This window comes from Pongo abelii, chromosome 8 (assembly GCF_028885655.2).
Source record: "Pongo abelii isolate AG06213 chromosome 8, NHGRI_mPonAbe1-v2.0_pri, whole genome shotgun sequence".
Taxonomy (NCBI): domain Eukaryota; kingdom Metazoa; phylum Chordata; class Mammalia; order Primates; family Hominidae; genus Pongo; species Pongo abelii.
In genome coordinates, this window is record NC_071993.2 from 115713125 (window position 1) to 115722180 (window position 9056).

Consider the following 9056-nt stretch of genomic DNA (forward strand, 5'->3'; position numbering starts at 1 on the left):
ACATAGAGCAGAGAGAAAATACCCTATCAGATAAACAGATCTTAAAATTGCAAACAATTAAATCTACTTATGTGTGTCAAATTGCTGGCATTGACCTCTAAATTTAACTTGGAATCATAAATACAAGCAGGCTTGAGAGAAAATGTCATTTTGATGGAACCCAGGTATTTAAAATTTTTTCATATAGGATAAGTCATAAGGTAGAAATGGGAGAGGCTTTGACAAGTAAATATGTTTTTTTCAGAGGAGTTGAGTTTGTTAATACAGTTTTGTAACTAAAACTTTGGGAAGGAAACATTTCTTAAATTTATTTGGAAGGATGGCCACAAGGAAAGAGAAAAAAACTGTCTCCAAAGGCATCACTGAGCAGTTGCATTAACCCAAGCCTAAGGTATTCCAAGACTTCTAGGGTCAAAGTGACTGTCTCTTATGTGTTTGTGTGTGTGTGTGTGTATGTGCACGCGCACACACTCATTTAAACATTTAAAAATTAATTTTCCAATACAAAGTCCTTCCATTTTCTGCAAATATCAATAAGGAGATTCTTCATTTCTTTGTTCTCCAGGTTTTCTTGTGAATTGGCTCCTGATGTGTTTTACTACTCCTTCACATAAAAGACACAACCAAGTGTAAAGAATCCTGCCATCTCCCTCACAATAATCAACTCTAATTCTCAAAGGCTAATAAAGAAAGGAGCCTCCTCCTAGCATAAGGCACAAGGAATCACAAAGATTTCTTGATGATAAGGTGAAGCTCATGGGGCAGGAATCTGTTTAAACTACCCAATTCTCTCCAAACAAGAAAGTTCATGGGACTCTTCCACAATCAGTAAGAAAGTTTTGAATTGACTATTGTATTGGCTCATCTTAATATTTAATATAATTGCTGACTTTTTTTATTCTGGTTGTTCATATTACTTGTCCCTAATCTTTTAAATATCTAGTTATTGAGAATGGCTGGGATCTCATATATGGTGGTGTAATTATACATACTTTTCATTTTTTAGAGTTTAATTTGCCCTTTAAAGATAATTATTCTTGCTTCTAATATAATCTCATTCTCAATCAAATTTAGAAGCCAAAGTAATATGCCAGTATCATTTGGACTGTGATCTAAACTTGCATTCAAGTGTACTGCAGAGAGAAAAGCCAAGGCTCTCAGGAGTAAATATTGATTCTTTGGAGGACACCCAAGACACCAAAATAAAGTTCTGAGAAGAATTATACAAACTAAATATGCAAGAGACAGGATAGTTACTCTGATCAAATAAGAATGTGAATGAGTGCCGTTGATTGGAACCTCAAAGGACATACCCCACCACTGTGGGAAAGTTTCACCTCCCTAGAGCAGAGGTCGCAGGCTCCTTCTTAACTTGGGCCTCAGTGCCCACTGCCTAGAACTGCTATTTATTTTTTCTACACATACTGCTTTCCCCTGGCTAGGTTAGATGCCCCTCATGGACAGGCTGTTTCTGTAACTCCAATTTCTAGCCTGCACGATGCCTTAAATGTCATTGAAAAGCAATACAGCCCTGTTGTGAAAATTTATGCAAATGAATGAATTGTAGCTCCTGCAACTTGTTGACTCGCTTAGAAAAAAAAAATAGAATGATGACTTGAGAATTATAAGAGAATAGAAGATGTTACATTTCTAAAATGCTTTTTATGTATTTGATCTAAAAATATTCAAACTTAAATGAGAAGTAAAACTTATTTGCACTACAAGCAACATAACAAACACCATATTCTGAGGAAAGGTAATTTCATCCATCAACCCAGCTTCTCACAACAGAACTCAGACATCCTGCTTTCTGTCACAAATATTAATACTTTTATAAAAAGGAAACAGATTAATAATATAACAAATCTTTGCAGAATGTGTTTCATTAATTTTCCAGGAAGGCAGCATTGCAGACTTACTTGAGAGTCAAGTTTAATCTTATTTTCTACTATGTACTTATTGTTGTTCCAAAACATGATCAATTTATTTTCTGCAAGCCACTGAGCATTGCTGCTAAAACAAGATTGATTCTGAATCTCTCCAAAGTAACTGCTTCTTTTATTTTTATTTTTATTTTTTATCAATGTTAATGAAACCACAGTGTCTTGGCAAAATTCAATTTAAGATCCTTTTTCCACCTGGAATGTTTTGAACATTTAAAAACCTTAGACATTTCTGGAACATGAGTTAGAAGAATATTTTTTTCTACAGTATTGTTTTAAAATAATATTCTAAAAAGATATTATTTAAATGATATTCTAAAAGGATTGTTTTTTAAGGAGAGAGAAGAATTACTCTATTTTCATACAAATCTTCCACAGGGAAATAGACAATAATGACTGTTCTCGAGGAATTTTTGTGGTTATTTTTGCTCACAAACAATCTAAAGTGGAACATGCTATTAGAATACTTTCAGTACTATGTGGTAAAAAACTAGTATTTACTGAATAACTAAAATGAAAGGTTTATTTTACTAGTCAGGCTTATGAAATAAAACATCCTTAGAAACTGCATTTCAAAATAAAATCTCATGAAATGGATATTTTGCCTTTGCACAAGGATCTTTTAATTTTAGTAAATATTTAACTTTCCACAGAATAGTAGTAAAATATACTGTCATCACCATTCATTCAGGTTTCCATCAATTTATTAAACACCTACTTTATGCTAGGGAATATAATAGATCCTATCTATTCTATAATTATGTCTACTTTTACAAGTTACTATACAACTATTCTTTTCCAGCAAAAGCAAATATTTCTCTAATCCCATATCACGTGAATGGTACTTTTAAAAAATTCTTGAAGATTAAAAAGTTTGTGCTGTTTTGGACGATTCCTTTGGGCACGGTATATCTTCTTAGTATTCATATGTATTTAAAACTTTTTAAATATCCATGATACTACACAGTATGGATGTAGCATTATTGTTATGGTTATTAAATGAGCATTATTTAACAAAATATTAATAGGATCACTATTCTGAGGGATTGCTTATATTTACATAATTTGTTTCTGAACATACCTCCATTCAGTTACTGAAAATTTAGCATCAGATAGATGTTTTAAATATAAATCAGTGATGAGCTAATCTTTTCAAGAGTCAAATGACATTAATGTATTGCAGGATTTAGTTTTAGAAGAATATTAAAACTTACGCATCTGCTCTCATTAATACCTCTAGTAAGAATTCATTTCTCTTTTGTCCTAGTCTCATTATCTTTAGTTTGAGCAGTGCTAAAATCTTCCTCTTACAGTGTGTGTCTATATATATGATTGTGTGTGTGCCGTGCATGTGTGTGACTGTGTATTGAGCAGTATATAGTAATTGAGAGTATGGGTATGAAATACAAGAGATTTGTGTTTTGATTCATTACTTCCAGACTTTGAGGGTAACCAATTTATTTATTTATTATTATTATTTTTTTGGAGATGGAGTTTCACTCTTGTCACCCAGGCTGGAGTGCAATGGCGTGGATCTTGGCTCACTGCAACATTTGCCTCCCAAGTTTGACCGATTCTCTTGCTTCAGCCTCCCAAGTAGCTGGGATTACAGGCACCCACCACCAAGCCCAGCTAATTTTTGTATTTTTAGTAGAGACGATGTTTCACCGTGTTGGCCAGGCTGGTCTCAAACTCCTGACCTCAGGTGGTCCACCTGCCTCGGCCTCCCAAAATGCTGGGATTATAGGCGTGAGCCACAGCTAAATTATTCAAGTTCGTTAGCCTTATTTTTGTCAACTGTAAAATGGGATGATATAAGCTATAGGGTTGTAATGTTAGATCCATGTCACATAACTTCAATAAACAGAAGCTATTTATTTTATGTTAACAAATGTTCTCCTCATACTTATTGTTGATTTTTGATGAAATATTTTATTTAATCACAGTAAATTTCTAATAAGTATTTCTTAAGCTGAATGCCTTGGATCACATTTCTAGGTGAAAAAAGAATCATTAGCAACTGAAGGCCTTAATTACTCAATCACTGATGGTTGTACAACATATCTGCTATCAAAATGCCACATTTTCTGTAATATATTTAAATCCATAATTGTTTCATAAATATTCCAGTAGAAAACATTTAAAAAGTTACATAATCTCAGCATCTAGATTTTATTTTTCATTGATAATTAATACAAGAACGAAAATATCTCTGTTGCAAGAGATCAGTTCTGTAACAACCCAGATTAGCAAAAAATATAAAAATGAGTTTCATGTCTTGTTTCAAAAAATGTACAAAGATATGCAATTCACTCAATGTTTATGCCTTTAAAATTAATGTCTAAAGCAATCTGATTTTACAAATTAAGTGGGAAGAGTTTTTGAAACAATACGCTTATTTTAACCAAAGTCTAATGTACTGAAAAAGGTGATTAGTTGCCATTGAAAACAATAGTCCAGACAACAGGATTTAGTGGCATCTGTGTAAAACAATTCAGTGGCTATATTCCAGTGTTCTCATTAGTTCACTTCTAAAAAAATACATTTTATTAGCTAAAAAACTGCTTATTGATCTCAAAAATAGTATTTTAAACAGTGGTCATAGGTGCTTTGGTGGCCCACAGAAAGGATATAGCAAAACTATAGAACTTAGAGGCAAATTTGGAGAAAATAATTTGCTAATGTTAACAACATATAATCAACATGCAGTTCACGCAGACCTATATTTCCCAAATAGGCACTCGGGCTGTGCATAAAATTATTTAGATAAAGATATTATATAACAGTAAGTATTTTGTTAAAGTGTAAAGGCATAACCTTAAAGTCATGGTCAGCAACCCTTTAGAGAGAAAAAAGGCCTGTCATATTCCAGACCATCATTGAGAACTACAATTGCATTATATAAGAAATCAAGAAAAAGATATATAAACCAAAATAGGTCCACTATTTCAATATGTGGTTAAGGTCAGTTTCATTATGTTCTCTAGATGCTTGTGTGCTGGTTTATGACTACCTGGAAGAGAAAATGTTTCTTCCTGGGCTTATTTGTGTCTGAATTATCCATATCTTTTCTTGTTGGCAATCCATATCATAGGCACAGTAGCATATCAGGGTGGAAATAAAGCACGAGTCTTTCTAGCCTTGGTCATTAAATGCTATTTTGTCACAGCACATGCTTTTATTCCCTAATTCTGGGATACTGGAGTTTCCTATTTTCTCCTGTGGCTCAAGACTTTTTTCTTCTATCTTCATTTTATTTTTATATTTTACTGTTATTTTTACACCACTGCACAATAACCAAAATCCTGATTTATCTTTCACAATTTAAGCAGTACATTTTATATATAGTATAGGTTTTATTTCATTTTGTTTTTTTGGTTTGTTTTTCGGTTTTGGTTTTATTTTTACAATTATCTCCAATCCCAGAAATTAAGGAGTCTATATCTTTATCTTGAGCATCTCTGATATTGCACATGGGATTTGATCATAAACTAAAAAAAAAAAAGTTAAGTCAAATAGAGGGGGTGAAAACACAATGCAAAGAATATGTAAGACTTCAGTATTTTGCCTAGAATCACTTATCTCTAATTAAAAATGTATACAAATAAAGTAGCATATTAGTGCATTACCTTTCTCATATAACAAGGCATAGACATGGCCAGGATTAAATTGGCAGCTAGGTTGCATCATCAGGAACTGAAATGCTTTTATCTTTCTATTTAGCATCAACAATTTAGCCTTTGCTCTCAGGCTTAGACACTCTGCTCACACCATGGCTGCCTTACTCTATCAAGTTTTCACACAAATATGTCAACATGTGGGAAAGAAAATATTTCCTCGTGCCTATCTTTCTGAGAAATCCCTGTGTGGTCTTCCTCTCAGGTCCCATTGGCCGGGATAAAGTTACATGCTTATTATCCTGCTGTAAACTGAACTATGTCCTTTCCAAAATTCATATGTTGAAGCTCTAAGCCACGTGACTATGTTTGGAGATATGGCCTTTGGGGGCAACTGAGGTTAAATGAGATAATAAGGTTGAGGCCTGTTCTAATCGTATTGGTGGCCTTTTAAGACAAGAAAGAGAGGGAGATCACTCTCTCTCTGTAAGCACTCACCAAGGAAAGACCATGTGAGCACACAGGGAAGGAGGCAACTTTTTGTGTACAACTTATGAGGCAAGCCGTCACCAGACATCAATCCTGTTGGCATCTTAATATTGGACTTCCAGGATCCAAAACTGTGAAAAAATAAATGTATATTGTTTAAGCTACCCAGTCTATGGTATTTTCTTACAGCAATCTGTGTAGACTAAGAGAAATCTTAACTTCACAAAAGGCTGAAGAAGCATGAAAACTCTCTGGCATTTTCAGCTTTTATATGGAAGTTGGTCTCTGCCAACAAACAAAAAGTAGAGTTTACAAACTAGCCATAACTTAAAAAAAAGAGACAGAGAGAGACAACAGACTCAAAAAATGCTTCAGATTAAACAGTATTTTGTGTGTGTGTGTGTGTGTGGTGTGTGTATTAATCCTTATTATTCCAGAAGTCAATTGGGAGGATGGTGAACATATGCCTGAGAGGAGAAGGGTTGTAGCAGGCCTTGGATGTCTTCAGCCTAGCTCCAAAATGGGGAGCCTGAACTTGGTATTTATTAGAAAGAGAAAACCTTATTTCACTATTCTACAACCCATTTTAATTCTAGGGCTCTACATTCCCCTTAATGACCAACCTGGTATAACTGGGAGGTGTGAACTCAGAAATGCCTCTCAGAAGCTACCTTCTTGATTCAACGTGAAGCTGTCAATACCATGTGACCCTCTGCCCATGAACTTTCTACGATTCAGACTGTTAGGTTCAGTGGTGTTTTAAGTTCCTGATCCCTGTCCTGTAGTATTAGACACAACAAATATCCAAAATCCTAGAGAATTTTCCTATCGATAAAAAAATCCAAAATAGTCTAAAACAAATACAATGAGGAAACAAATGTTGTAACCAGGTGGTTCATTTGAAAACATAAGAAAATGTCAAGGAGAAGGTAGCAACAACATTTAACTCAGAAGAATCCAGGGCATTAAATTACTTGCCTCTTTCCTGAGGAGCCTGCAATATTCTTTAAGTTTTATTTAATAAACGGTAGGTTCATTCTTATTCTTCTCCTTTTTTCCCCATTTAAATCTATGCTTGTCATCCATTACAGCTTGATTGTCCCTCTATGCTGAGGGCTGCAACATAATCTTTGTAATTTTCTCCACATTCTACTCTGGCTGAGGAGTGGTACTGGATGGTGAACCCTGTGTGGGCAGTTTAAGGATTTGTTAGCGCAAGAGAAAACACGGCTGCCAGGCTTGAACCAATATCCTATCAGCTGTGCCAATTCACTTTTCCTTTGAGGTCGATTTGAACTGAGAGCCATTTTCTTGCATATATTAAATATTTTTAAATGGATGTAGGTCAGAGAACAGTTTATTGCTAGACATTAGTAATGGTTGGTAAGACATTGAAAAAAAATTCTCATTAACCCAAAAGTTTAAGTTCTAAAAGCAATTGTAGACAAACATACAAAATCATATGCAAAAAGATACTCATTTCAATGTTGCTCATAAAACATAAAAGTATAAGCTAGATATGCATCAAAAATAAATTATGATATATCTATGCAATGAAATATAATACCAGTGCAAAAAAAGGCAATATAATTCTATTAAGTTGTACACAGATATTAATGGTAATTTGAGTGCTCAACATGTGCAGATATTGTAACATTCCTAATAAAAACTAATACACATGAAAATATTGAGAAATAGTAAAATTACATTACTTCCTCAAGGTCACAGAGCTTAAACTTGACTAAAAGAAAGTTTGAACCTAGTTCTATATAACTCCAGATAGAGATCTATTAATTCCTTCATAAGACCACAAGAGCTTCTAGATCTTCAAAATATTCCTCACTAATGTAACAACTTTAACTAGTTTGCAGTTGATCAAAGCTGTTTTTTTAAGTATCATACTTTTTACACTGTCATAATATTATTCACAGTTGGCATGAGATATTGGGGAAATATGGTCCTGGACATAAAAAGGACCAAGAACCAATAAAATGTAAACAATTTGGAACCGTAAATCTAGATAGAAAATAAAGGGAACAATGCAGTTGGTTAATGAAGTATGCATAAAACACACAACATAATATGAGGGTAGAGGAAAGAAGATAGTTTTTAAGTGTGGCAGAAAGAGAAATATGCTTCTCCTTTGTGTACAAAGACAGGTGTTTCTCTTGAAGTCAGTGTCATTATAGACATGGCCAATGTGCACACTGGATTTTCCAAGAAAGTTCCCAATATATGTAAGTTTACTGTTTTCAATTAGAGTGGCTCAATGAAAATTACAACTAAATATCCGTTTCTAATGGTTGAAAAGTTTTCAAATGCAGATAATTTTACAATCAGAAAAATATTTTGTCAGAACAATGATTTTACTTTGAATTTTGAAAAATATAGGAACTATAATCAGAAAATTTTGGTTTAGCAACCTATTTATTAGGATGATAAAAGTAATATGGATGACTTGGTTGTTTCTAGATTATCTGGCCTCTGCAGCTAAATTTTCCCAGGGCTTTATGAACAAGAATATCTGCTAATAATAGCAATAATAGCAATGATGATGAAGCTAATAAAAAAAATAACAAGAAAGTATATGAATTGAAGCTTTCCTTTTTGCAAAGGTCTGTGATAAGCACTTTTTAGGTATGTTCTCAAGTAGATAATGCACATATATCTTAGAGAACGTATACATTTTTTGCCATTTTACAAAACAGTAATCTTATTTGGAGAAACTACATAACTTGCACTAAGTAACACAACTATTAAAGGCTAAACAGAGACTCTTTCTCTCCAGTTCATCTGATTCCATATCCCTTGATCCCCATGCCTCTAGAAGAATAAGACGTGCGTTATATAAATATATAATAGTAAACATGAACAAATCTAGGGGAAGGAAAGCCAGCTTTTACTTGTTACTCCAGAGTTGAGGGTCTCCTTTTGAAAGAAAACATGCAGACACTGCTGACTTGTGATCTTTTGACTGGGATGCAGTATGGGAATACGACTAGCACCT